The 27359-nt window shown below is 39.7% G+C and overlaps 1 protein-coding gene and 1 long non-coding RNA gene across 4 annotated transcripts in view; one reads left to right on the forward strand and one right to left on the reverse strand.

Annotated features, from left to right (window-relative positions):
• The window catches only part of SLC7A2 (solute carrier family 7 member 2), a 77077-nt gene extending 64114 nt beyond the window's left edge, over positions 1 to 12963 (reverse strand). The window contains exon 1 of one of the 3 annotated variants that reach the window (XM_034647559.1): positions 12827 to 12963. The gene's annotated coding sequence lies outside the window, so the exon portion shown is untranslated. The other 2 variants (XM_034647558.1, XM_019804418.2) reach the window with 2 other exon arrangements.
• Positions 12964 to 13077: 114 nt separating this feature from the next.
• Positions 13078 to 14045, forward strand: LOC117797073. The gene is made up of 3 exons (XR_004621917.1): positions 13078 to 13148; positions 13640 to 13722; positions 13910 to 14045. It is a non-coding gene; the product is annotated as an uncharacterized LOC117797073 (long non-coding RNA).
• The last annotated feature ends 13314 nt before the right edge of the window (positions 14046 to 27359 follow it).

Below are 27359 nucleotides of genomic sequence, written 5' to 3' on the forward strand. Positions count from 1 at the left end.
TTTTTAAAAAAAAAGCCATTAAAAAAAAAAAAAAAGTTGTTCACATCATAAGAATGCCACTACATGAAAACATATTATTCAAATGTTAATTTCCAAGAAATTTTAAATACTAAAAGCTAAATTGTACTTTGATTCCCATTTANAAAAAAAAAAAAAAAAATCAAACAGCTTTTTTTTTTTCTTTCAGATAGCACACTAGCACTCCAAGCAGAACTTGCTTAAAAGCACCACTTAGAAGGTTTCAATACTAATGACTTTAGATAGCTGAGAACCCATATTTAAAGCCATTTTATTTTCAGGTTAAGATTACATTTTTCCTTTTACTTTTTGAAAAGCAAGCCATTAAAAAAAAAAAAGTTGTTCACATCATAAGAATGCCACTACATGAAAACACCTTATTCAAATGTTAATTTCCAAGAAATTTTAAATACTAAAAGCTAAATTGTACTTTGATTCCCATTTGTAAATTTTCTACCACATATTATGATTATGATTTGCTTTCACAGAAGCAGAATAGTCTGATATAAATCAGTGCTGTTGCTATATCAAAATCTTGAAATCAAATCTTGACTCTGGGCCTAGCTCTCCGAACTCAGATATATTACACCTCTTAAGATCTCAATTTCTTAACCTATAAAAAGAGAGGTCTAAAATGTCATTCTCCGGAGCTTACCTCCTTGTCTTCCAAATTTGTCTAGCACCGTGTTCGGCTGACATAGGCATAGTGCGAGGAGCTCAGAAACTGTCTGCAGCCAGGGAGGCTGGTGAACACTTCCAAAGCTTCACAAATTGCCCACAGGACAATTTTTCAATGTACTGTTAAATTTAGGATTTGGAATACAAAACCAGGTATCACAACAGTACCTCACCATTTTTCCAGCAGTAGAACTAAATTTCTGGGATACCGAGCCTTATACATGTCTTATCATCTAACAAAAAAAGAGTGATTTTGTTTTAAAGGTGAAATTGTTTCTCAGGAGAGTTTAAAACGGGCACCCACCCAAGATATATTTTCAAAGCTCTAGTACTACAAATTTTATCAACACCCACTGTTGCTTCTCAATGGCATGCAAATGGGCCTTGTGCTCTTTTCTTGATGAATACTGCATACACAAGTCCCACTCCACCTACATGACCACGATGGCACCAACGTCATGCATTTAAAGTGGACTCTTTGCAACAAATCATTACAAATCTTAACCACTTTCTAGTCACTCTTGTTTTGCATGACCTCTTTAGTTCCATTAAACTGTACATTACCTTCCAGAGCTTTCTATAAGAAGATCCACATCAGACTGACACTGAGCCATAAGGTTGGATTTCAAATGTCTCTCTAAAGATGCTCCAAATTTAGATAAGAGGGTGCTNAGTGATTTTGTTTTAAAGGTGAAATTGTTTCTCAGGAGAGTTTAAAACAGGCACCCACCCAAGATATATTTTCAAAGCTCTAGTACTACAAATTTTATCAACACCCACTGTTGCTTCTCAATGGCATGCAAATGGGCCTTGTGCTCTTTTCTTGATGAATACTGCATACACAAGTCCCACTCCACCTACATGACCACGATGGCACCAACGTCATGCATTTAAAGTGGACTCTTTGCAACAAATCATTACAAATCTTAACCACTTTCTAGTCACTCTTGTTTTGCACGACCTCTTTAGTTCCATTAAACTGTACATTACCTTCCAGAGCTTTCTATAAGAAGATCCACATCAGACTGACACTGAGCCATAAGGTTGGATTTCAAATGTCTCTCTAAAGATGCTCCAAATTTAGATAAGAGGGTGCTGACTAGTCCTATCCATTACATTTTTCTTACCATTTACATATATATTTACAACTATTCGATTAAAGTGAACTTGGCTAAGTTTAGAATCAAACCTACTTCCTGGCGCATAGGCAGACCTAGAAATCTGTGGATCTGAGAATTTGGAAGAAAGAAAGACGGTGATGCTGGAGATAACTGGTGTCCAAAGGGTTCCTCTGATACCAGGCAACTGCTTCCATCATGGCATAAATGAGAATGGTCATCATTGTGCTACTGTTATAGCTTTTAACTGGAGCTCCCCACAGCCACACTTACCTCTGAGCCTCTTCTCAGCTCCCCCATGGAGGCCGCGAGCAGCCTTCCATCAGCAAGAAGAAAGGATGTATGACCCAAGAAGGCCCCATCCTGCCCCCAAAACATCCTCTCCTAAGATACTTTTACCAGGAGTTGAAATGGCATTTGGATCACAGGGTTCTCATCCTGTAGGTTCCTAAAACCCTAGGTATGAATTCAGGGCAGCTTAAACTGCCAGATACATTACAGAAAATTACTGGGGCGTTTGTATTTTTCACATATATGTGTGGTTCTTCTCCCTTCCATGAAAATAAAAACATAATCAGAATGGACAAAAGAAGGAGGGGCTCCTTCTCTACCAAAAAACTTAAAGTACCATTTGTTCAAATACAGTTGATCAAAATTGTACGAAACTTGTCATGAAACCTTTCACTAAAGACAGTAAATCAATGCAATCTTTCCTTTTCANAGTCAAACATTAGCGACTGTACTAAATAATTTCAAAATTGGGGGATTAGAGAAATGATGGGAGTCCTCGAGGCTTTAAGGTTTCAAATCCTTGCAAAAACTAAGTTACTATTATTCCAATGTCGTTCAATGAGATCAAAGTGCCTGCAGTTTTCAAAGTCACTGGAGCAATTTATCAATTTTGGAAGTAGTCGGGGCATGCCACATGCCTAGAGTTGGCATTGTAGTAAGAATAAAAAAAAATACTTTAAATATTGTATAACTTTTGAAGTGGCAATGCCAGGTTTGTCCTTCACATTTATTTTGAACTCTGTAGCAAAAAAGATCAGAATAATGTAAACATGCTATTCATTGTTCAGAAGGTTCATACAACCCATTTCAGTAAGATAAAATGCACTATCAACAGAAATTTTATGCAAAGTCTGCTCTTTTGTTTGGTTCACTGAACTAAGTGCAAACCATCTGTTACCTACGATAATCAGAAAAAGTAAAAAAAAAAAAAAAAAAATCAAACAGCTTTTTTTTTTCTTTCAGATAGCACACTAGCACTCCAAGCAGAACTTGCTTAAAAGCACCACTTAGAAGGTTTCAATACTAATGACTTTAGATAGCTGAGAACCCATATTTAAAGCCATTTTATTTTCAGGTTAAGATTACATTTTTCCTTTTACTTTTTGAAAAGCAAGCCATTAAAAAAAAAAAAAAAGTTGTTCACATCATAAGAATGCCACTACATGAAAACATATTATTCAAATGTTAATTTCCAAGAAATTTTAAATACTAAAAGCTAAATTGTACTTTGATTCCCATTTGTAAATTTTCTACCACATATTATGATTATGATTTGCTTTCACAGAAGCAGAATAGTCTGATATAAATCAGTGCTGTTGCTATATCAAAATCTTGAAATCAAATCTTGACTCTGGGCCTAGCTCTCCGAACTCAGATATATTACACCTCTTAAGATCTCAATTTCTTAACCTATAAAAAGAGAGGTCTAAAATGTCATTCTCCGGAGCTTACCTCCTTGTCTTCCAAATTTGTCTAGCACCGTGTTCGGCTGACATAGGCATAGTGCGAGGAGCTCAGAAACTGTCTGCAGCCAGGGAGGCTGGTGAACACTTCCAAAGCTTCACAAATTGCCCACAGGACAATTTTTCAATGTACTGTTAAATTTAGGATTTGGAATACAAAACCAGGTATCACAACAGTACCTCACCATTTTTCCAGCAGTAGAACTAAATTTCTGGGATACCGAGCCTTATACATGTCTTATCATCTAACAAAAAAAGAGTGATTTTGTTTTAAAGGTGAAATTGTTTCTCAGGAGAGTTTAAAACGGGCACCCACCCAAGATATATTTTCAAAGCTCTAGTACTACAAATTTTATCAACACCCACTGTTGCTTCTCAATGGCATGCAAATGGGCCTTGTGCTCTTTTCTTGATGAATACTGCATACACAAGTCCCACTCCACCTACATGACCACGATGGCACCAACGTCATGCATTTAAAGTGGACTCTTTGCAACAAATCATTACAAATCTTAACCACTTTCTAGTCACTCTTGTTTTGCACGACCTCTTTAGTTCCATTAAACTGTACATTACCTTCCAGAGCTTTCTATAAGAAGATCCACATCAGACTGACACTGAGCCATAAGGTTGGATTTCAAATGTCTCTCTAAAGATGCTCCAAATTTAGAGAAGAGGGTGCTGACTAGTCCTATCCATTACATTTTTCTTACCATTTACATATATTTACAACTATTCGATTAAAGTGAACTTGGCTAAGTTTAGAATCAAACCTACTTCCTGGCGCATAGGCAGACCTAGAAATCTGTGGATCTGAGAATTTGGAAGAAAGAAAGACGGTGATGCTGGAGATAACTGGTGTCCAAAGGGTTCCTCTGATACCAGGCAACTGCTTCCATCATGGCATAAATGAGAATGGTCATCATTGTGCTACTGTTATAGCTTTTAACTGGAGCTCCCCACAGCCACACTTACCTCTGAGCCTCTTCTCAGCTCCCCCATGGAGGCCGCGAGCAGCCTTCCATCAGCAAGAAGAAAGGATGTATGACCCAAGAAGGCCCCATCCTGCCCCCAAAACATCCTCTCCTAAGATACTTTTACCAGGAGTTGAAATGGCATTTGGATCACAGGGTTCTCATCCTGTAGGTTCCTAAAACCCTAGGTATGAATTCAGGGCAGCTTAAACTGCCAGATACATTACAGAAAATTACTGGGGCGTTTGTATTTTTCACATATATGTGTGGTTCTTCTCCCTTCCATGAAAATAAAAACATAATCAGAATGGACAAAAGAAGGAGGGGCTCCTTCTCTACCAAAAAACTTAAAGTACCATTTGTTCAAATACAGTTGATCAAAATTGTACGAAACTTGTCATGAAACCTTTCACTAAAGACAGTAAATCAATGCAATCTTTCCTTTTCAACCTGAATCTCTTTACTTCTCCCATTTGATTCACTTGTCCAATCTTCTAAGAGTTGGACAGTTAAATTTCAGACACTGCTCAAACAGCATGGACCTCAAGTTGTAAATATTAAGATGATTCTGCTATGATTACATTAATACATTAAATGATTCTGCTACCTTCTCTTCCAGAAATGTTCACGTAAATCTGTAATATAGATTGAGCAGCCAAAGAGGAGAGGACTTGGTAGGGAAGTGACTCTGGAAACCATCAAGTTCCATAGAGATTAAACTGTGATCCACCAGAACATCTCATTCACACGGCACATGCTCACATGCCACAGAGTGGGGGCTCAATCTTTACTCCAAGCTGAAACGCACTGAAAAACTCAGCAGTGTTGTTTGTTTTAGGTGATGAACAAAGTGAACTCTCAGTAGGTTTGGGCTTGGATGACGTTTCTTATTCTTCTGTTAACTCCTTCAGATAAGTCTAGGTCAATGTAACCTGTCAAACCTGAGAAGTGAAATAACAAACTCACTTTGCTTTCTTGGACACAGCCAATGTGACTTCATTTTCTTGCATACACTGCCCTGGAAAAAAAAGAGTAGGTTCCTAACATGGCCAAGACACTGCAGAGTGTTCATGAGCCCTCAGGACGGAGTGTCAAAGCCCACCCCCAGATCCTTCTAGGTCTCACAGAAACGTCTCCTAAACAATTGCTCAAATAACAAGAGAATTAAAGAAAGCCCTTAAAACTTGCTGTTGGATTCAAACACAAATGTAAAATTATGTTGTTTAATATGGTCATCGAAAGCAGAGAAAAAGTCTACTTAGACTAGCCTGAATTTATTGGACATAGTATTTTCTCAGAGGAAGCTGATACAAACTATCAGTAAGTTTTCATTTGGATTTTTATGGAGTTGCAAACATCTTTGTAGACTCTGAGCCCCAGGCAAAAATAGTAAGTATCCTCTGCTTCAAAAGACCAGGAACATTACAGAAGCGAACATAAAGTGAATTTCAAGAGGAAAAAAAAGTCACTCTCTAAAGAAAGCTGCTTTTCTGAATGAAAGGGGAAAATATCATTTAATACAAATGTTCTCTATTTGAAGGAAAAACACAAGACATTTGTAAAGACTTTTATTTGCTAATTTATTTAGGAGAAATTTAAAGTATTTTTTATTCATATAGTATTTTAAAATAATAATACATTAAATATCCATTCACCATCCAACCCAAGAACTTAGAAATAATATTTATCGGTCATACGGTGAACCAATCAGTAACAGCATGACAACAGTGTGCTACAAATGAATAATTAGGACTAATGGAATTCTGAGCACCTAAGGTCCAGTAGACAACTACCTTGTGAAGTAATTTTTACTTAATAGAAATGGAAAGATTTGTCTAGTAAACTAAAGATGCAAATTAATTACTTGTCCTTCCCACACCTACCCCATCTCAGGAACAATCATCAGGTGTTTTTGTTTCTAATGGTATATTCACAAGAACCTTGAAGCCTGGAAGGTGAAGGTGTGGCACTCAGCTCCGTGTCCTCATGGAGACTTTCCGTGCACCACCCAAGAACTATGTCTGACAGGAACTGAAGTACAGTTCGGGTTCAACACTCTCTTTAAAAAATTTTTTTTCTTCTACTAGGTCAATGGTAGGACACTAAACTACATGTGCTTTCTTCTCACAAACATCTCTTCCCTCTCTAACGGGGGATAGACAAGTATCTCTTCAGCTATCTGCACTTTTTGTCCATCCTTTGTCCATTCCAAGCTGAAAGCAAAGACTGTCACTACCACTAAAATGGAGACAGGGACTGCTTTCCTGGTCTTGAGCGGGTGTTCTGTGCGAGAAGCAGTAATGGGAGGATGAATGAAGACCTCTTACGATCTTTCTATTCTTGACAAGGCTCTGTATGGGTTTTAAGCTCATTAAATTTGCATAAATGTGCCATGCTTGCCTAATGTAACAACTCAACTGTTAGAGTGAGAAATTAAAATAATCTCATATTCTTTATTTGGTTGCACATTCAGAATGGCTTTATTCTTCAAGATTTCCACCTAAAATATAATCGCCTAATGTGTTTTAACTTTTCTCCTAAGAGGAATTTGAATTTACAGGTCAACATAATTTTCTAGAGGTCTGGGGTAATAAAGAATAAGCAATTTTACCAAACTAAATATTACTGCCCTCCTAAATGCATGTTTTGGTGAATAACCGCTCAGCCAAACTCAAGTCCAAGTGACTCAAGTTTTACCAAAGAGCAACTAGAGGAAAAGGAAGATTGGCTTTAACAGCAATAACAGTAACTGTGATGATAATAATACCTAAACTGAATGGGTATTTAGTCTATGTCAGAAACTCAACACATACCTTTTTAAAAAGTAAAGTTTAGAATATTGTTATCTTTAACAGCAATAACAGTAACTGTGATGATAATAATACCTAAACTGAATGGGTATTTAGTCTATGTCAGAAACACAACACATACCTTTTTAAAAAGTAAAGTTTAGAATATTGTTATCTCGGGGCGCCTGAGTGGCACAGCGGTTAAGCGTCTGCCTTCGGCTCAGGGCGTGATCCCGGCATTATGGGATCGAGCCCCACATCAGGCTCCTCTGCTATGAGCCTGCTTCTTCCTCTCCCACTCCCCCTGCTTGTGTTCCCTCTCTCGCTGGCTGTCTCTATCTCTGTCAAATAAATAAATAAAATCTTTAAAAAAAAAAAAAAAGAATATTGTTATCTCTTGTCCTGATACCTTCAGCTTTCTGCGTAACTCAACTGGCAACTTTATCATTCTCTTTCCATGTATTTTTACTCGTTAACTCCTTCACTGGGTGGTCAATGCCCAGAGAGCAGGAACCAAATCATTTATTCTTTGCTTCTCTACAGACTCTAGATCTGGGCAGTAAATATATGCAACACATACTCATCCAAAATGGATTAACTAACCGCTGTTCATGGAAGGCTCTAAATAGAGTATCTCATATGATATTCTTAGAATCAAAGTTATGAAGTCGTACTTCCTATTCCTAGGCAATCCTAATGCATCAAAACAGTATTCAGTAACTTCGAGGCACACACAATTGCTAAATACTATGAATTCTGCCTATGAGTTGTGGTAAATTTTGCATATTAGTTTCACAAAAATCAAATCCAGTTGTTTCCACCAAATGCATACCTTCTTTTGGAAACCAGACAGCAGGAATGGGGAGAGGGAGGGAAAATAACCACACGCCTTGGGAAAATAAATACTGCATATGATACAGAGATGACTTCCCACTCCCACCACTCAAATTTTTTCAAATTCTAGAGATTGCAGTGTGATTTTTAAGAGTAAAAATTGATTTGCATTCTGAAAATCTGCCGAGCTCATATTGAGTGTAAAAAAATAAGGCTGAACATGCAAAGAGACCCCATTCGTCTGTAAGATTCAATACAGAGTCACTTAATTCCACTATCACTTAACTCCACTCTCTCTTATTCCACTAGTGATTATCACCGTTTACCTACATGACAGCTGGATACCCAGAGCCAAGGCAAGAAAAGAGCCTAACCAACTAATCTTTATCTCTAATGATCAAAGTACCAACTCCTATAACATTTTTTGGTCTACACAGAAGTAAAATGAATAAAAAATAAGCTTTAAGGTGTACTTTCTTTCTTTTTTTGAAGAGACAAGCATTTGTTTTTAAGTAGAACAGACCCATTTATCTTAAAATCTGAGCTAAAAAAAAAAGTGGGGGAGGGGCAAAAGTAGAAGAATAAAATGAAAGCCTCTTAATTACAGTATCATTCAGCATCCCTTGTGACATGAAGCTCCATCCACATGATCACTAGGCTTACTAGGAAGTAGGCTTTGACGGCATAAACAGGATTGTATTACATATAATTGTATAAAGACCTAAGGAGGCTTCCTGAAGCCAGATTGGGTTAAGGAAAGAAAAGAATTTTCCCCAGAACTGTGGGAAAAACTAGCAAGAATCAACAAGGGACATAAAAATTCTTTGCTGTGTATTGTTCACAAAATATTCCAAAAATGAATACAACATAGGGCGCTTTTTTTTTTTTTAAACTCCTGAAAGAAAAGTTAAGGAATGTTCTTATATCATCTGCCTCACTGCCAAATCCCAGATTGGCTCACGTTCTGAAGAAAGGTACTAGCATGCGGCACCAAAAAAAGCATGGATTTTGTTTTTTATTTATTTTATTTTATTTTTTGAAGGGGGATGGAGAGAGACATAAAATCGAATTTATAACATCTGCAGAATGAAATCATCACATAGGACACTGTAGCCTGATGATTCCATCTTGGATGTAAGAAACCCCAAGATTTTCAATAATGTGTGTCCATACACACCCAGAAAAACAGAACCACAGCTTTCCCTGAACAGAGAGAGCCAAAGTAAAATTCTAAATAGGAACAGAAGCGATACAACCCACATATTTAAATCCTTTTAAATAAAAACCACTTTAACTCAAATTTTAAAGTCAATACTAATGGTACTTACCAATGAGAAGCTTAACTCAGGGCAGCAAAGGCCATTCCCAAAAACATTTAAAGTTTAAGAGTCCATATGCACAAGAAAAACAGTAGTACACTGCATGCTACCACAGATTAATATATGTTTATTAAGTTGGACAAGAAAAATTAATAGATAAATCATGCTTTGATTATCTTAACTGAGCTACTGAGAACCTAGTCGGCTACTTAGAGCCTGGTGGTAATGAACCCCCAGCTGTTGGTTTGGTTTTGTCAATGTCATCTATAACATTTCCACAGCCACAAACACCACTTCTAAAACAATAGCCAAAAAGGCAAGTAAAAGAATACATAAGAAGAATCAGGGCGAATTTATTACTACCAGTAAGACAAAAATGCCAAGCGTACGTGCTTTTGATGATGGGCTAGTAAGCAGCAACATCTCCGTATGTGAGAGAGTGTGTTCCTCACTTGGTTTCCGGTGTACATGGTACTCAAGTCACCTGCTTACAGGTATTGTTATTTTATATAAAATTACAACAAAAAACTACTTGTAAATCCATCAATGAAGGGTTTCTCAAATGTAAAACTAATCGAAGAATCCTTCCAAAATTGCAGCTACACATTACTTTTGGTGCCTGGTACAGTAATTTTCGACAAAGGAATATACATTCAAAGACATACATAACACATTTTCTCAAATTTTTGCAATCAGTTGGCATTCACTCAACAATTAGACATACTGAGCATATGTTATGTACAGACATTGCATTAGGCAATAGAATGAAAAGTTATTAAAATAGAAGACAATGAAAAGAATGATTTCATTAGGTTTTTTTTAAAGTAAGGCTTTATCGCTATGGTTTTGTATACTCAGATTAAAGGTACAGAAGTGAGTTAACCACACAGATTTTCCAAACCATTTAGATGAGTTTTATCACATAAGGGAAATCCTATCGTTAACTGAGTTTTTCAATATTCAGTTGGATGACAAAACATTCAAATGAGGCACACAGTACTAAATATGTGAATATTTAGAAATATATCCAATTGAAAATGTCACTTTTGTCCTGTCTGACATCCAGTAAGTGGTCTACAAGAAGCCAGTCCTTAAAAATCAACGTGTTCATATCATGTTTGTGGAAATAATAAAACAAATAGCAACATAGCTTGTTTTCAATATTCTGTCCTGAACGTTGGTCACTGAAGGACATCAAAATAAAACCAGCAGATGGCCCTGAAACCTTAAAAAAATACTTACATAGGTATATAGCTAGGGATATATGGAGAAGCAAGCAAAAAAACAAACAAACAAACAAACAAACAAAAACAGAAGGGAAGACAGAAACGAGGCTAAACAGAGAAGTCACCAAACTATGGGAGAAAGCCCCTTTGAAAAGGTGGGCTAAAAAGAGCAGAAATGGCCACAGATGAGGGCTCAGGTCTGGCCAGAAGAGCAAGAGAAGCGATGAGAACTTGAGCAAGGAGGCACGAGAACACAATAAAAGGTGGGCCATGCAGAATGAAGACCAGGCACTCCCACTCTGCAAAGGTGAGCAGGTGTATAGCAGAAAGCAAGACCTTGAAAATTCTTTGGGCACATGTGTTCAAAAAAACAAAAATATATGAGAATATACGATGAAAAACTCCAGAGTAGTCTCAGACTTTTCAAACTCCAACAGCGACCTTGTCTCCACTCCCAGCCTCTAATTCTCTTTAGCAGACTCTAAGTCCAGTGATAATGATTAGAGACTTTGGAATCAAAAGGGCTTTGCCCACGACATGCTAAAGAGGCCAAAGATTCTGCAAACTGAATCCCAGGAGATACCAGGCAGAGTTTTACTCTGGTCTCCAAGGCCATGGCACACCCTTAAAGATTAAAATGCCTTAAGGTAAATGGGTAAATGACAATCCCCAGTCAGGCACAATGTAGAAATCAAGTGAGGGTAAGGGAGAAAACTGGAAAAAAAAAAAATCCTAATAAATAATGTGGCCTCCCAGCGTTAAGCCGGAGTAGCCAACTAGGAACGTTTTAGTGAAGGAAAAAAATAAAAAATGCTATGTTCTGCACCAAAAGATATTTCATATCAAGCTTCAGCACAACTAAAAGAAAAAAGGATTTAATTTACAAAGAGAAAAAGCAGCTCTCAGAAAGTACACATTTAAACTATTCTTTCCCTGTACATCCCTTAGAAAAAGAGCACAAACACAACTGCTTCCAATTTCCTGGGGAGATAATTATAAATGCTTATGGGGAAAAGAGGTATAACTGAAGTTTTAAGGGCTGGCTGGGGGAAGGGCGCACCATTACCAGGTCAGAGGCCACACACACACTAACTTGACATGCCAGCCTCCGCCAACATTCAGTGAGCTCTATCTGAATAAAATCTGACGATATTCCCTCATTAAAAGGATAAATGTTTCTGCACATGCGACTAGATAAGCCTCATTACCAGTCCTAAGAGTCAACTAAACGCTCTTGGAGGCAGTTCTGCATAAATGTATCAAAGTCTGAATAGGTTGAACCTTTTTACTCCTGAAATCTAGGCACTGTTTCCACTTATAAAGACGTGTAGGACTCGAGCGTATTTTTAAGGATCTTTAAGGGACCATCTCTGAAGACGTTACTCCCCGGCCTGGGTATACGCATAAATGCGTGTCGGAAAGTTCTCCGGAAGAATGGATATTCTGAGGCGATGGGCTTGGTGACTGCCTAAGCATCAAGAATGGCATTTCCAGTTCGAAGCTGAAGACTGCATGAAATAGGCTTAAAAGGGTATAACCCAACTCGAACGCGTTTAAAACTGCACCCATTTACTTTCAAGTACCCCCCAGACTCACACCACAACATTTTACCTGTCCTACCAGTCCCGGTCAGGTCTAGGACGTGAAAGGCTTCCAGAGCTCCAAGCGCTGTTCTATATTTAAACCAAGAATCTCTGAAAGGCGACTTCAGGGACCCCTCAGTGTGCAGAACGGGGGCGGGGGAGAGCACGCTTGCCCTCCGGTAGTTGGGTGCTCAGAGCCCCCGGGACAAGAGTGCCTCAAAGGCTCCCGCAGAAGTGCCCGCCGTCTCCCAGCCGCTGCGACCCGCGCAGCTACAGCGGACGCCGACGCCTTGGGGCACACGCGGCTGCACGGGGTTGGCCAGCGCGAGGCGCAGCCGTCGGGACAGTGGTCCGCGGCGGCAGCCCCCTCCCGCCGCCCCGGGCTGTCGGTCTCCGAGTCGCGGCAGCGCGGCCTCGGGGCAGCTGCGCGCAGCCGGACTCGGCCGTCAGCGCCTCCGCCCGACCCTTCCCCTCCGGCCCAGGCCGCCCCTCGCCGGCGGCCCCTCCGCGTGGCCGGACACTTGGCAACTTACTGGGGCAGTGCTAGGGCCGCGCCGAGGGGGCGGTGGTGGGCGAGCGGCTGGAGCGTGTCGGGGGCCGCAGCTCCGGGAGGCTGAAGGAGCTGCCGCCGCCTCGCTGGTCCGCGCGGAGAGGAGCGCCCGGGCCGCTGCGCTGCAGAAGGCGGGCTGGGCACGTGGGCGCCCCTGTGTAGCCGTGCGGGGGGCGGAGCGCGGGGCAGGGCGGTGCCGCCTCCTCCCTCCCCCGCGCCGGCCGCCCAGCGTCTGGACCGTCCCGAGCGCTCTGGCCAATCCTCCGGGTAGGCGGGTAGGCGGCGTCCGGCCGCTGCGCCGCCGGGTAGGTCCGCGGCCTGGAGCGCGGGCATTCGCGGGCGTGCGCTCCCCCGGCTCTGCGGGTGGGCGTGGGGCGCGCGGCCGGCTCCTGGGACGTCGGGCCTGGGAAGCGTGGTGGCGCAGGAGGGAAAACGGAATTCCTGCTTTCTGTGGAGCGCCCAACCTCGGGCGTTGCTGAAGCTTTAAGTGGAGTTCTTCCAAGTGGGGTTTTGGTCCCCCGTTTACTTTTCATTCTGAGCAGAATTTGTAAATAAGAATAATAATATACCAATGATGATCAATAGAAGCTTTGTCAAATAGTACTAGTTCACCAATAAAAACCATGAAAGTTCATAAAAATGTGCAGTTGCTATTCTTAACATTCCAGTAATGTGAGTAGGTTGTCATGACTGTTTGAAGGTGGGCAATAAGAAAATGACATTTGCTATTTCCAAAAAAGCCAGAGCAAAAGTTACACAATCAAGGTTTCTCATACTGCGCTATTGTTTGCTTTAGGAGTCTCTGATAAGGCTGAAGTCACAATGTGAAACTGTTAATTTTAATCCGAAAGGAGGCAAAACATTGGCCTGAATTTAACAGTGAGTGTATACTATTATTTTTGTTTGATAGAAAGATCTACCTTATTCTGTTTAGTATTATGCTAAATATCTTTTTATTTATCTACTACTAATACTATTAATTTTGGCAAAGTGCCAGATTCATATTAATGCTTTACACATATACTTTTAATATGGTATTCTAAATCATTCTTAACTTCTTTAACAGAATCCGATTAAAGATTTGGGACTTCACTCCAAAAAATGTTACATGCACAAAACCTCGACTATTTCCGGAGTTCAGCTACCTCCATGAAGCCATCAATGGACCTCACTGAAGAGCTAGAAGTCTAAATAGCACCGTGACTGCAAGGATATTTATTATCTGTTCTAGTAAATGTCCTCAGTAATAGAGTTTTTATCAACATAAACTTAGTTTCACAGTATAAAACAGATTCCTTGTGCAACTAATCATTAATGATATAGAGGGAAATGATACATGTTGATCGTGACACCAAATTTACTCAGTCCCATAAGGGTTAGGAGGCATTGCACCAAGGGGTGAAGGAGACTCAAGACTTGAGACTTTGTCTAATTTCTAAGGGCAAGGGACCTCATATAAAAATTTCCATTTTTTTTTTTTTAAGAAACACAAAGTTGCTATTTTAAATTTAAGGAATTATTTCCCCATATATTTGTCCTCAAGGGACAGTCTGTGATGAGGTTGCACCACAGTGATTTTGAGATAAACTAATCTATCTGACATTTAGAAACTGCCAATTTAGTCAGAATACCAATCTTTGAGTTTATCTGATAATCTGACTATCTGATGTGGGTGCTTCCTGAAGCAAGAACCCATTGTGTGCATGTGTTTGAATAATAAAAACTATTTCATCTCTAAACAAAAAATGAGCAAGTCCTTTCTAATAAGCACAATGTTTGATAGCTATCTTGACGCACTAGAGTCTTTGACTTATGTATTCCTTTTCGTGTTGGAAGTTATTGATTAACTATGAATCCCATGTCTTATTTTTGGTTGTTTCTCAACTTTTAAAATGTGCTTAGATGTAGAAAGAATGGAACGTGCATAGATCTGAGTCTTCAAGATGTACTCGGAGAGCTAAGGAAACTGGAGTAGATAAAAACAAACTATTTGAGCTGGATTAAGCTAAATTGACTTCATGTTCATCTGCATTTCCATTTGCATTGCTCTGTTCCTGCTCCTTGGAATGGAATTTGCATCGTCTTCCCAGTTGAGTCATGTTTTCACCCACCTCGGTCTACCTCACCCTGTCTGGTGTACTATGCTTTTCACTTTCATCTGTCAAGCTTCCTCCTTAGGGATGAAACAGAAAATCCAATTTAGTCATTTTCAGCAGCCAGAGTGATCTGGGTGGTTGTCTTCCAAAGATTTCAGAAACATTTGTGCATCTGAACTGTTAAGTTTTATGAAATTGCAGGGAATTTTGAGGGACTTTTGTAGCTGAATAAATTCCACACCCTTTACTCCTACACTTGCCAAATACAACCCAAAGTAAACCTCCTGTCCACAAATAAGTGAGTTACTTTAACTGCCAAGACCTGAGTTGATTCTTATTAGCTCTAATTTGACTCCATTATCCCTTCACAGGAACTATTTCTGTGAAGACAAAGTTAAAATCCCCCCCCACACACTTTTTTTTTTCTAACTTTGGATACTGGATACTGTGTTACCATTGAATTGTCTTGACAGGGAAAAAGGATTGGATCTGAGTTCAGGCCACTAGAGTTTCTAGGGCTTTCAGTCCACTGTTCTCCATTTCCCTTTCAAAAACGTATAAAAAATTAAAGGCAACTTTCCACTGGACACGTTCCATATTTGCCCATCCCTAAAGATAAGCAATAAAATATTGAAAAAAAATGGTTGGAAAAAAATAATGAGTCCTTAAAATGATAAATTAGATCTTAAATTCATATTTTTCTGCTTGTCTTTTAATGAAGACCAAATAATGGTTTCGCAATGGTTTCTCTGGTCTGCGTTGCTCTCCCTATGAATTTCCCTGCGTCCTGTCACTTGGCTTCTTTCTGGGGTTTCTTTACATTGGCCATTAATCAAGAATCACCCAGAGCTCCACCCGTGTTGTGTTGTGCTGGTCTCTGTTTCCTTTTGCCAGGATTCCTGCTGGGACTGTATCTGCTGGAAAAAGTCAGCTTTCTCAATCCAAACATCTTCGGTCAGCCTGTTGGTCTAAGGATTGAAAACCAGGGGTTTGGAAGAGAGCTCAGCTAATGTAAATCCTCTTTCTTCCTTCAGCATTGACAAAGATTCTAATTGCTTTAGAGATGGCTTCCAAAGCCTGTCCAATGGATTTTCTCTGTTCTCATCTGCCTCAAATTCTCTCCTGCTTGCTGTCCCTTTCTGTGTTGAAATGGTCTCCTCCTCTACCTTGACTTCTGTGATCTCTTCATTTTCCTCCTACCATCCTTATCACTTTTGTGTCTTGCTTGTTAATTATAGAACTCTTAAGATCAAATTTTTGAATCATTCTCATCTCTATCTGCCTTCACAATCTTAGGATCCTCAGGCTCGACCAATTTAATGGCATTGATCCCAAAAGCTACTTTGCCAGTCCTCATTCATCCTTGCTCCAAACTATGTCTCTGGTGAGATGAACTTGCCAGCACCTGAAATTACATGGTTGAAAACAAATCCCTCTCTTTCTTAGACTGGTCTCTCTCTCTCTCTCTCTGACTTCCATCTCACTATTCTGGTCCTCCAGGCTTAATACCTTTAGCTCTCGATTACTTGCTTCTCTCTTTCAGCTTTTATGTTCCATTGTTCACAAAGTTCTGCTACTCTTCCTCCATTTATTCTTTATCATGGAAACAATCCCTTCTCTTAATGTCTATGAATTCGTTTCCTTAATCTCTATCCTCATCATGTTAAGACACGCGATTGCAGTTTTCTAAAAAAAACTTATTGATGGTAAAATCAAACTAAACTCCTTCTATCATGTAAGTTTCCGTCAACTGCTTTAGTGAATTTTCTCAAATTATCACTCAGACCGGTGCTGTGTAATATGGTAACCACTGGCCACATGTGGCTTTTGAGCACTTGGTTTGTGACTAGACCAAATTGAGATGTGCTGAAGAGTAAAATAACACACTGAATTTCAAAGACTTAGTACAATCAAAATCATGTAAAAATGTCTCATTAATAGTTTTTCCATGTTGATTACACGTTGAAATAATGTTTGGGATACAGTAGGCCAAGTAATATATATTATTAGAATGATTTTCTTTTTTTTTTTTTTTTAAAGATTTTATTTATTTATTCGACACAGAGAGAGAGACAGCCAGCGAGAGAGGGAACACAAGCAGGGGGAGTGGGAGAGGAAGAAGCAGGCTCATAGAGGAAGAGCCTGATATGGGGCTCGATCCCAGATCGCTGGGATCACGCCCTGAGCTGAAGGCAGACGCCCAACCACTGTGCCACTCAGGCGCCCCTAGAATGATTTTCAACTGTTTCTTTTGACTTCTTTTCAATATGACTCTAGAAAATTTTAAATTACAAATGTGGCTCACATATTTCTGTTGGACAGTGCGGCTTTAGACAATCAACAAGCCAATTCTGGGCTAGACACTATGCAAGAAATCAGAGGCAATTTTTAAAAAGGTAAGAATAATCTGGACAGCCCATTCTTCAAAACCCAGCTGACGAGACAAGACATTGAGAGTCATGGATTGACACAACCAGAAGGCAAACACTGAATGACTGAAGAAGATTCCTCCTGTGGGAGCTTAAAGGAGTGAATGGTCAGAGATACCTTTTCTGAAGAAGTGGAATTTCAGAAGATTGTTGCAGGATAAATAGTATTTCTTTTCCTCAGCGTAGAAGTAAGAGAATGGCATTCTGGAATAAAAGAGGAGGAAAGCACAGAGTGGGCCTGGGGTAAGATGTGTAGACCAGTTCGTCTGGAATGAGTGTTGTATCCTGAAAGGGACTTGGGTCCACATACTCTCCTGTAGGTCGATGCACTCAATCACCTCCAGAATGACTTCCTGCCTGCTTTTCATGAATCTCTGTCCTTTCTTCCAGACTTTACCATACTCAAGACCTGAAGCTAGAAAATAAAGGTACATGCATGTTGCTAGTCAGATCTTTGCCTTGTTTCTGACAAAGCTTCCAGAAAGCGTGCTTCAAATGTACTCTTCTGGACAATGGCACAGCACGGTGTTTTCACTGAGGAAACATTCTCCTCAACCAGGTAATCCTTTGCATGAAGAGTCCAAGTCATGTAAAGAACAGAACTCAGTGTTTATTCAAATTGCCACCTACCTAGGTTGACCAACCATTCTGATTTGCCTGGGACTCTCCCCATTTCACCACTAAAAGTCCAATTCTCAGGAAACGGTTCAGTTCCAGGGAATTGGAGATGGTTCGTCCACCTCACTTACTCTGCCATATTCCAGTCTCTAACTTTGTTTCTCATTTCTAGTTACCGGCCTCCTGCTAATTTGCTTTCTCTGGCCGCAGCAGCGCTGACTTGACAACATTTTCTCTTAGCCTTGGTTTTGTGATTTCCAGGTTGGGGGGGGAAGGTCACAATTCTTCATATCAAATTCACCTTCCATTTTAAAAACATGTCACTGCATACTGTAAGGAAGAAAGGTGTTATGCACTCAATCAAACACAGGAGGGATACCTCAGTTCCATCTCCATCAGTTCCCTGTCCTCCTGGGATCTCTTCCTGGCACCTTTGAAGCCAGGCTTCTCTAGTAAGCCCTATTCTTGTTTTCAAGGGCTGTTAGCTAAGGGGCAGCATCCAAATGAAGTGAAAACCCCTAGATAGGAAATTCGAGAAGTAGGTTCAATTCCAGGTTATGGCAGCAAAAGGGTTACATGATTAAGAAGCCTCCAAGTCCCAAAGGAGTAAAGCCCCAGGGATGTAAGGATAGGTGGTCGGTTTGAACTTTTAAAGTACTGAACTGAAACCTTTTGAATCATACCACCCATGTCACAGGCTCATAAAACGAGCTCATTAGAATCACCAACCCCAAAGTTCTAGCATCAGTCTGAAAAAATATCTAAATTCCAATTTCCACTTAGCAACAACTTCTTGCACTGGGCTGTGAATTCCAAGTTGCAAAACGTGGGTCTCAAAATATTCATGTGGAAAATGTTACTGTCTAGCACCTTCCAGGGCTTCCTGGTAGCCTCGTCAAATTTTAATTCTTTGAGATCAAACAATGAAAAGGAAATGAACCTCTGGTGGTGGAGGGAAGGAGGGAAGACGGACAGTTGGTTCCTTGCAAAGCTTGGCTTTGATGTCTTTACCTGTCTGGCTTTGATTCACAAGATCCAGCCCTTAAAAAGCTCCATACTTTGGTAATGTGTCCTAAGACCTCAGGGGCTGCATGCCTCAGAGAGGATATTTTAAAAGTTCCCACCTGTTTTACTTTTATATTTGGGTTGGCATGAATTGATGCCTCTTAATTAAGTAGTCTTTTTTCTCCCTTCTGTGTCCTAGACAAGCAGGCGGAGTCTGTTTTAATTATCAGCAGTCTGGTCCACCACACTCTTCATAACAAGTCAATGCTGGCTTACTCAGGCAGGGGGAGAACACCTGGCATTCTTCCTTAATTATACAGAAGAGTCGGAGCTGCTGGCTCTTAGGTGGCCTGTCCCCTAATCTCCACCATCAAATCAGACCCCACTGTTCAGGGCAACTGTGCATTTTCTCCAGAGACTTAAGAGGAAACCTGCCCTTTTGTGCTTTTGCATGGAGCCAGAGGGAGAACTCTTATAGGCAGCTGAAACTGGGTAGGATCCTGACGTAATCTGGAGGGCTTGCCAGTTCTGCTTAGGTTAATTTTGATCTTTCCCCAAATTTCATTCTGTGGAAAAGATCATGAAATAAAAAATTACAATTGCAGGGGCACCTGGGTGGCTCAGTTGTTAAGCGTTTGCCTTCGGCTCAGGAGGTAATCCCAGGGCCTTGGGATTGAGCCCCATATCGGGCTCCTCCACTGGGAGCCTGCCTCTTCCTCTCCCACTCCCCCTGCTTGTATTCCCTCTCTCACTGGCTGTCTCTCTCTCTGTCAAATAAATAAAGGAAATCTTTAAAAATAAATAAATAAAAAGGTCAGTCCAATTCTACCAATTATCTTTAAAAAAATTACAATTGCATACAAGTGTACAGTAAAAAGCACAAATTAATCCTGCTGGTTGCTGACTCAACTAAATGCATGATTTTGAGCAAAAAGTTCTCAATTGCATTTTTTGGGTTTTTTTTTTTTTGGTTTCTTTTTTCTGTGCAATGGGGATAATAATACTTTAATGTCTTCAAAAGATTATGAGGAGACACACTGGTGAGAAAAAATACTGTGAACAAGTTAAGTCAGTAAGGTTTTAGACTTTTTTTTTTTTTTAAGATTTTATGTATTTATTTGACAGAGAGACAGCCAGCAAGAGAGGGAACACAAGCGGGGGAGTGGGAGAGGAAGAAGCAGGCTTCCAGCAGAGGAGCCCGATGTGGGGCTCGATCCCAGAACGCCGGGATCATGCCCTGAGCCAAAGGCAGACGCTTAACGACTGTGCCACCCAGGCGCCCCGGTTTTAGTCTTTTTTTATATTTATTTATTTGCGAGAGAGAGAGAGAGAGAGAGAGAGAGCGCAAGCGCACAAGTGGGGGGAAGGGGCAGGGGGAGAAGTAGGTTCCCTGTGGAGCAGGGACCCAGATGCTGGGCTTGATCCCAGGATCCTGAGATCAGGACCTGAGCCAAAGGCAGGTGCTGAATCGACAGAGCCACCCAGGCATGCCAAGGTTTTACTCTTGCATCAGTTCACACCTCCATTAGTTTAAACTTTGGATCCAGATACAATTTAAAGTTAAAAATCTAACTCTTAATTCTCAGGTTATACATGTAAATCATGCAATGTAGCATTGTCTTCAACATAACACTGAGACAAATAAAACAGCGTTTTAAAAACTGACCCTTTTAAACCAGATTAATCTGTCCAAGTAAGTCCCTCAAAAATAGTTCTGTCTTTGGTACCATCCTCCATTGTCAGCAGCAGTGACTGCCACAATGTGACCCGTGACCCCATGGACTGGCCAAAAAGACTTCAGCATGCTGGTCACGCTCCTTCCCCTTTTTTTTCTTTCTTTTTTAAATTGAAGTATAACGGACAGACAACATTAGGTTAGTTTCAGGTGTATGACATAATGATTCAACATTTGTCTACATTGCAAAGTGATCACCACAATAAGGCTAGATACCATCCGTCACCATACAAAGTCACAAAAGTTTTTCTTTTGTGATGGGAACTTTTAAGATTTACCTTCTTAGCATCTTTCAAGTTTACAATACAGTAAACTTGACTGTTCTCACCATGTGCACATTACATCCCCATGACTGATTAATTTCATAACTGGCTGTTTGTACCTCTTGATTCCCCCCTGCTTCCCCTCCCTCCTGGCCCTGTGTAGACCTTCTTTCTGGTCTTCCTACAGTTTAGAGAACCTTAGTGCAAAAAGTAGCTAGCAGAAGAAAAATAGGGGCTGAGAAAAAAAATCTTGAAATGACAACATTTTAATTGTAGGCTCTCAGGCATGTCACAGCCTCCTCAGGCATGTGATAATTTTTGAAAATATACAAAAATATGTCTGTATTTTGTTAATAAATGCATCTAAATATGGCTCTCAAAAAAAATCTATGGTGCCCCTCAGTTATACTGCAGAGGCTGCGATCTCAGCCTTCTGGTGAGGCCAAGCAGCTAACACCAAAATGTGAATGCAGACGGGCATCAGACAATAATGGGGGGTTTGGAAAGGGGGGCTATGGCACTAAGGAAGCCCTCAAATGCAAAAATTTTAAAACACCGAGCCAGATGGCAATACACAAATACAGGCTGAAGTATACCTTAGGGCTGCAAATTTTCAACATCTGCTCTAAGGTTTACTTACATAATCAAGAAGTCAATTGAAATCATTTATTAAAATTATTTTTTAAACCCCATTCACTACAGGCTGAGTGGATATTTAATTTTCTGTAATATTATAGTGGTATTCGCTTGAAGATACTGATTTGTTGATTTTTAAGCAAAGGTTAGTGTAAATTTCTTTCAAAAAGTTGTATAACATTTCCCATGAGAAACCCCACTCGTCCGTGTGGGAAACTATACAACGGAGTTTATTAGCAGTAAGATTGTGCATGATTATCAGAATTGCAAAGTGATCTTTTTTAACTGAGTGCATATTCTAATCCGCCTGTATGAATTATGTGAATAAAATCTTTGAAGCATTGTTGGGGAGGTAATCTTGGCTAAATTGAACTTGACAGAGCCCCTTTATCTAGTTCCAATGTGATTACACTTTGAGGCACATATAGAATCATAGAGAATCCTGGTTTAAAATATGACTCAATGAGGACATTCCAGCATTAGATAAAGCAACTCAGGACAATGAAAACTGCATTGAATAAGGGGAATTGAACATTGACTTTGTTGGGGGGGGGTGTTTCAATTTGATAGACTGTTTCACATCATTTTATATTTAAGAAATTTGGGAGTGATATCTAAGGGAGTAAGCATTCATTTTACAACTATATGTTATAGACCCATAAGGTTTGGTTGGTTGTGCCCTACCTAACCACAGGAGGTGCCATTCATGGTAAAGGGCATCCCCCTATGCAGAATACAATTTACTCAGCCCTAAAAGTAACCTCATTGAGGATTCAAGAGTTAAGTAAGCTGTTCTGCATGGTACAATTCTCAAAGAACAGAAATCTGTCCTTTTAAATACCTAAATTTAAAGTGCCTGTGTGTCTCTGTATATGTGTATGTGTATGTGTATAATATATTTAATATCATATACTTAATATATAATATAATATGTATTAATGATTTTTATTTATTTATTTGACAGGGAGAGAACATAAGCAGGGGTCGCTGCAGAGGGAGAGGGAGAGGCAGACTTCCTGCTGAGCAGGGAGCCCAATGTGGGGCTTAATCCCAGGACTCTGAGATCACAACCTGAGCTGAAGACAGTCACTTAACTGACTGAGCCACCCCGGCGTCCCTATATTAATGTACAATTTCCTGGAACCTTAAAGAAAGTCTGGAGAAGAAATTGTCTTGTACCTTTGGTCAGGCTTGTGAGCATATAAATAATTAGAATACTGTTTTATCATATATATTATCCCCGTGCATGGTTAATGACATCATCTTCAACAGCATTTTAAAGAATGTTATTGACTGGCTTTAAAGGAAAGACAATTTTCAAGGATCCGACCTTAGTTCAGAATTTCTCAGAAACAAACACTGAGACAAGGATTCGACTGCAAGAAATGTATATGGGAGGAATAAGGGCATAGGGAATTAAGACAGGAAAGAGAGAGGAAATAGAAAGTGTGTTATTAAGAGAAGTACCACAAGTGGAGTGTAAGCCTTTGGGGAACAGTGTTGATGGTGTAGCTCAGAATTATCTCACTAAGGGAGAAGGAAACGGGATATGTATGCACCACTTCTACCATCTTTGGTCCAGAGCTTCTCCTGGAGGCTGCTAACTCTCCCAGAACATGAGCAAACATGCTTTGATGGCCAGAGAAAGCCCCTACAGAGGCATGCAGGACACAGCCTTCCCTGTCTTTGTGATGGAGTAGCAGACCTATATCCTCATGTCAGCCACGGTTTCTCTCCGTGCTTCTTGGTCATCTGAAATAAGCAGCTGAAAATGACACGGGAGAAGATACGGCTTAAGATTCAGTGGAGCCCTTACTCTGTCCCCTTGTAGAAGGATCCCCCTGCCTTCCAGGAATCAAGACCTCTATCTCACCCTCCGCAAAAGTTGTGGGGGTGGGAAGCCCAAATTCCCCAAGTCAGTCCCTGATCCGTGCATTTTAAATGCAGACACTGTGGCAGGACAACTTGTTAGGTTAAAATGGACTGTGACGTGGATCACAGCTCCTGCATCCTACAGTTTTGCCAAGGATGTGATAGTTCTCTTGATTTATTACCATGGCTGATGGGGGCATTTTCAGGGACTTCCATTTGGCTTTTCTTCACATATGACTTACTCTGTGTAGGCCAAAGGACCAGCGTGAGGTAAGGTTTTACCAGCTCTAATTACAGTCGTTTCCATGATGCCCTTGAGCAACAGAAATTTTTACTTGGTAGTTCCCTAGATCCACTGATTCTACTGTGAAATGAACTTGGGCCAGGACTCCGATTCCATCTACCATCTAGTGTCCGTGCACCCCCACTCTAAAAGCTGGCCATGATGTAGGTTTAGATCCACCAGCACAAATGTTCTAACAACTGAACTTAAATCTGCTGAGGAAATGTGGGAAATAGTTCAACACGTGCCTCAAAGTTATCTCACCCACATCAAGGAGAGCAGAGGTATGTACATACCAACTCCCTAGCAAAAACCTCAGTCATAGGATGAGGGCTGTTCTAGGAGGGGTAATTCTCAAGCCTACCTGGTCTGCCTTGTGCTCAGGTACAGCAGTCTATGAGGGCAAGAAAAAGCCCTTAGTTGCAGGCAGTGGAAGTTGGAGGTCAGTATTATGTGCACCACTGAAACAGAAATAGCCCAAAGGGGTAAGCATGAGACACTGACATTACCTCCTACTTTTAACTAATTTTTTAATTTGTTTTTATTTGACTTTATTTTTTATTGTATTTCTTATATACCTCACAAACATAAAACTAATTGTGAACTCCTTTGCTTATGTCTCTTACAAAACTATAAAACCTACCCAAGTTACAAATTAAGAGGACAGAAAATTTGCAAACCAATAAAATTTAAATTAACATTAATTCAGTATGGGAGATGATATTCTGCTAAAACTAAAATGCCACGTGCACTATGACTATGATACTGACTGCCAAGATATTTGAGTCAGTCCTCCTTTATTTCATGTGAAGACTCAGAATTTTTCACCATGTTTTTCTTTTTAAAAAAATTACTAAAAGGGGGCTCCTGGGTGGCTCAGTCGTTAAGCGTCTGCCTTCGGCTCAGGGAGTGATCCCAGAGTCCTGGGATCGAGTCTCACATCAGGCTCCTCTGCTGGGAGCCTGCTTCTTCCTCTCCCACTCCCCCTGCTTGTGTTCCCTCTCTCCATCAAATAAATAAATAAAATCTTTAAAAAATAAATAAATAAATAAAAATTACTAAAGGACTTTCGTTTATACAGTGAATGTAAAATCATTTACCTTCACTTGGGTTGAGGGCATGATTTACATGCTAAGCCATTCTCTTTGATTCTTAAGACCCAACTAAGGTGTTATTATAATGTAAATGTAAACGCGAATTCTGGGAGGGATATGTAATAAAAACATTGTATGCTCATAAAGAACATATGGGAACATAATAAAAACATTATATCACATAGAAAGACACAGCATTGTTTCTCAAATTGGAGAACCCAGAGACTCCAGGGGAGAAACTGCTGTGCTGAACTGATAGAGTCTTGTATCCATTCTAAGAATGTACAAACTAATACTGGCCAGTGTGGAAATTATGGTTACAGAATAGAACATGAATGATATAAACTTTGACAATATAAAAATATAATGTAACAAAGCCAGACCAGAATGTGGGGCTGAGAAAATGCACATGTCTAAGTGGAAGGGCTAATTTTATTGTTTTTCATAATAACATTCTGAAGTTATCTGTAGGTATCTAAAGGAATTCAATATTAATAAATAAGTAATAATAAATGAGTAATAAATAATGTATCTAAAGGTACCAAGAATAGGGGCGCCTGGGTGGCTCAGTCAGTTAAGTATCTGCCTTCGGCTCAGGTCATGATCTTGAGGTTCTGGGATGGAGCCCCACATGGGGCTGCCTGCTCAGCGGGGAGTCTGCTCCTCTCTCTACCTCTGCTCCCCTCCCCCGCCCCCACTAGTGCGCGCGCGCTCTCTCTCTCAAATAAATAAAATCTTTTAAAAAATTAAAAAATAAAGGTACCAAGAATATCACACTCATATTGTGATGTTGAGTATTATTCCAAATTCGTAAAGATTTTTATCATTTTCTTAATTTTGGAGAGATTTTTAAGAAACACATTTTTCTTTTTTTTTCTTATTTATTTTTTTATTTTATATTGAGACATAACTGACATATAACGTTATATTACTTTCAGGTGTACAACATAATGATTTGTTATTTTTAATATACTGTGAAATTATCACCACAAAAAGCCTAGTTAACATCCATTATCACACACAGTCACAAAATTTTTTTCTTGTGATAAGAACTTTTAAGATCTCTTAGCAACCTCCAAATATATAATACATTATTACTAACTATAGTCACCATGCTTACCTTATATCCCATGACTTTTTTTTTTTTATAATGTTATGCCAGTCACCATACAGTACATCATTAGTTTTTGATGTAGTGGTCAATGATTCATTATTTGTGTATAACACCCAGTGCTTATTACAACACGTGCCCTCCTTAATTCTTACTAGCCGGCTACCCCATCCCCCCACCCCCGTCCCATCTGAAACCCTATGGACTCTGGGAAGAAACACATTTTTCAATACAGAAATACTAATCTCAAATTTATCAATTCTATCAGTTTTTCATTGCTAACTTTTTTTTTGTTTGGATTAAGATAAAATTATACTGAATACCATTAATTTAAAAGTAACACATACACAATGATCCTACTTTGTTTTTTTCCATTTTCTTTCCTCTCTTCCTTCCATTGTTCTTTCAGCAGAGATAGATGGCTGGAATTATATTTACTTTTGACTATTTAATTTTAGCTATTTTATTTCTGGGTGATAAGAATATGAAGACTTTCAATTTTGTTTATATTTTTTCTTGAATTTTTATAATTAAAATATTCTCACAAGAAAAAATCAGAGAAAGTATTGGGAAAAATAGTGTAATCAAGCTTGATTGCCATTATTTTTAATTATGTCATAGCGTCTGTACTAATTTAAAGATCAAGACATGTTTTTAAACCAATCCTGATTATAAACCAACCCAATTTCTAGGGGCCAAGTGGTCCAAGCACATTATTATATTTATTTTGTAACAGTTCTTTTCAGCTTTTGGGTTTTAATTAATTGAGATGAGTCTCTTCAGCCCAAAGAAATGGAAAAGATCTCTTTTCATTATCTAGTTATGGTTAAAATCTGTTCCTCCTCTATGGCTAAACCCATAGTTTTGAGCCCCTGAGATCTATTGCTATGATTAGAGCTTATAGAATTAACAAACCTGAGCCAATATGACCCTGTGTCAGGGTGATCCGCCAGGAGTCACAGGACACTGAATGGTTAATCCCCCATACAGTTCCTGAAATGGAACTGGATGAAAATCAAAGCCATATAAAGGAAAAAGGCAGTTTTAGGGTAAATATGAGTTCAAACCTCAGACATGAATGTTGTCTATCCCATGGACAATTGTGTTTGAAATGTAATGTCCTAACATTCCTTGCTGATAAGTAGGCAGCAAGAAGAAGAATCTAGAAAGTCCATGCAACTAAAATACTATTTTACTTGAAATCTAAAACCTGCCTCAGCTCCAACTGCAAGTTCCCCCCAGTTCAACTGAGGTTAAATTCAGCCACAGAAGCTTACAGTACAAGGACTCACGTCTGTTAAAAACAGCCCTATGCCTGGAATTCCCAGGTGCTGCTGCTGTGTCAGAGGAACAGACATTGAGTGGGATTTTTCT

Source organism: Ailuropoda melanoleuca, chromosome 18, assembly GCF_002007445.2.
Source record: "Ailuropoda melanoleuca isolate Jingjing chromosome 18, ASM200744v2, whole genome shotgun sequence".
Classification (NCBI taxonomy): Eukaryota; Metazoa; Chordata; class Mammalia; order Carnivora; family Ursidae; genus Ailuropoda; species Ailuropoda melanoleuca.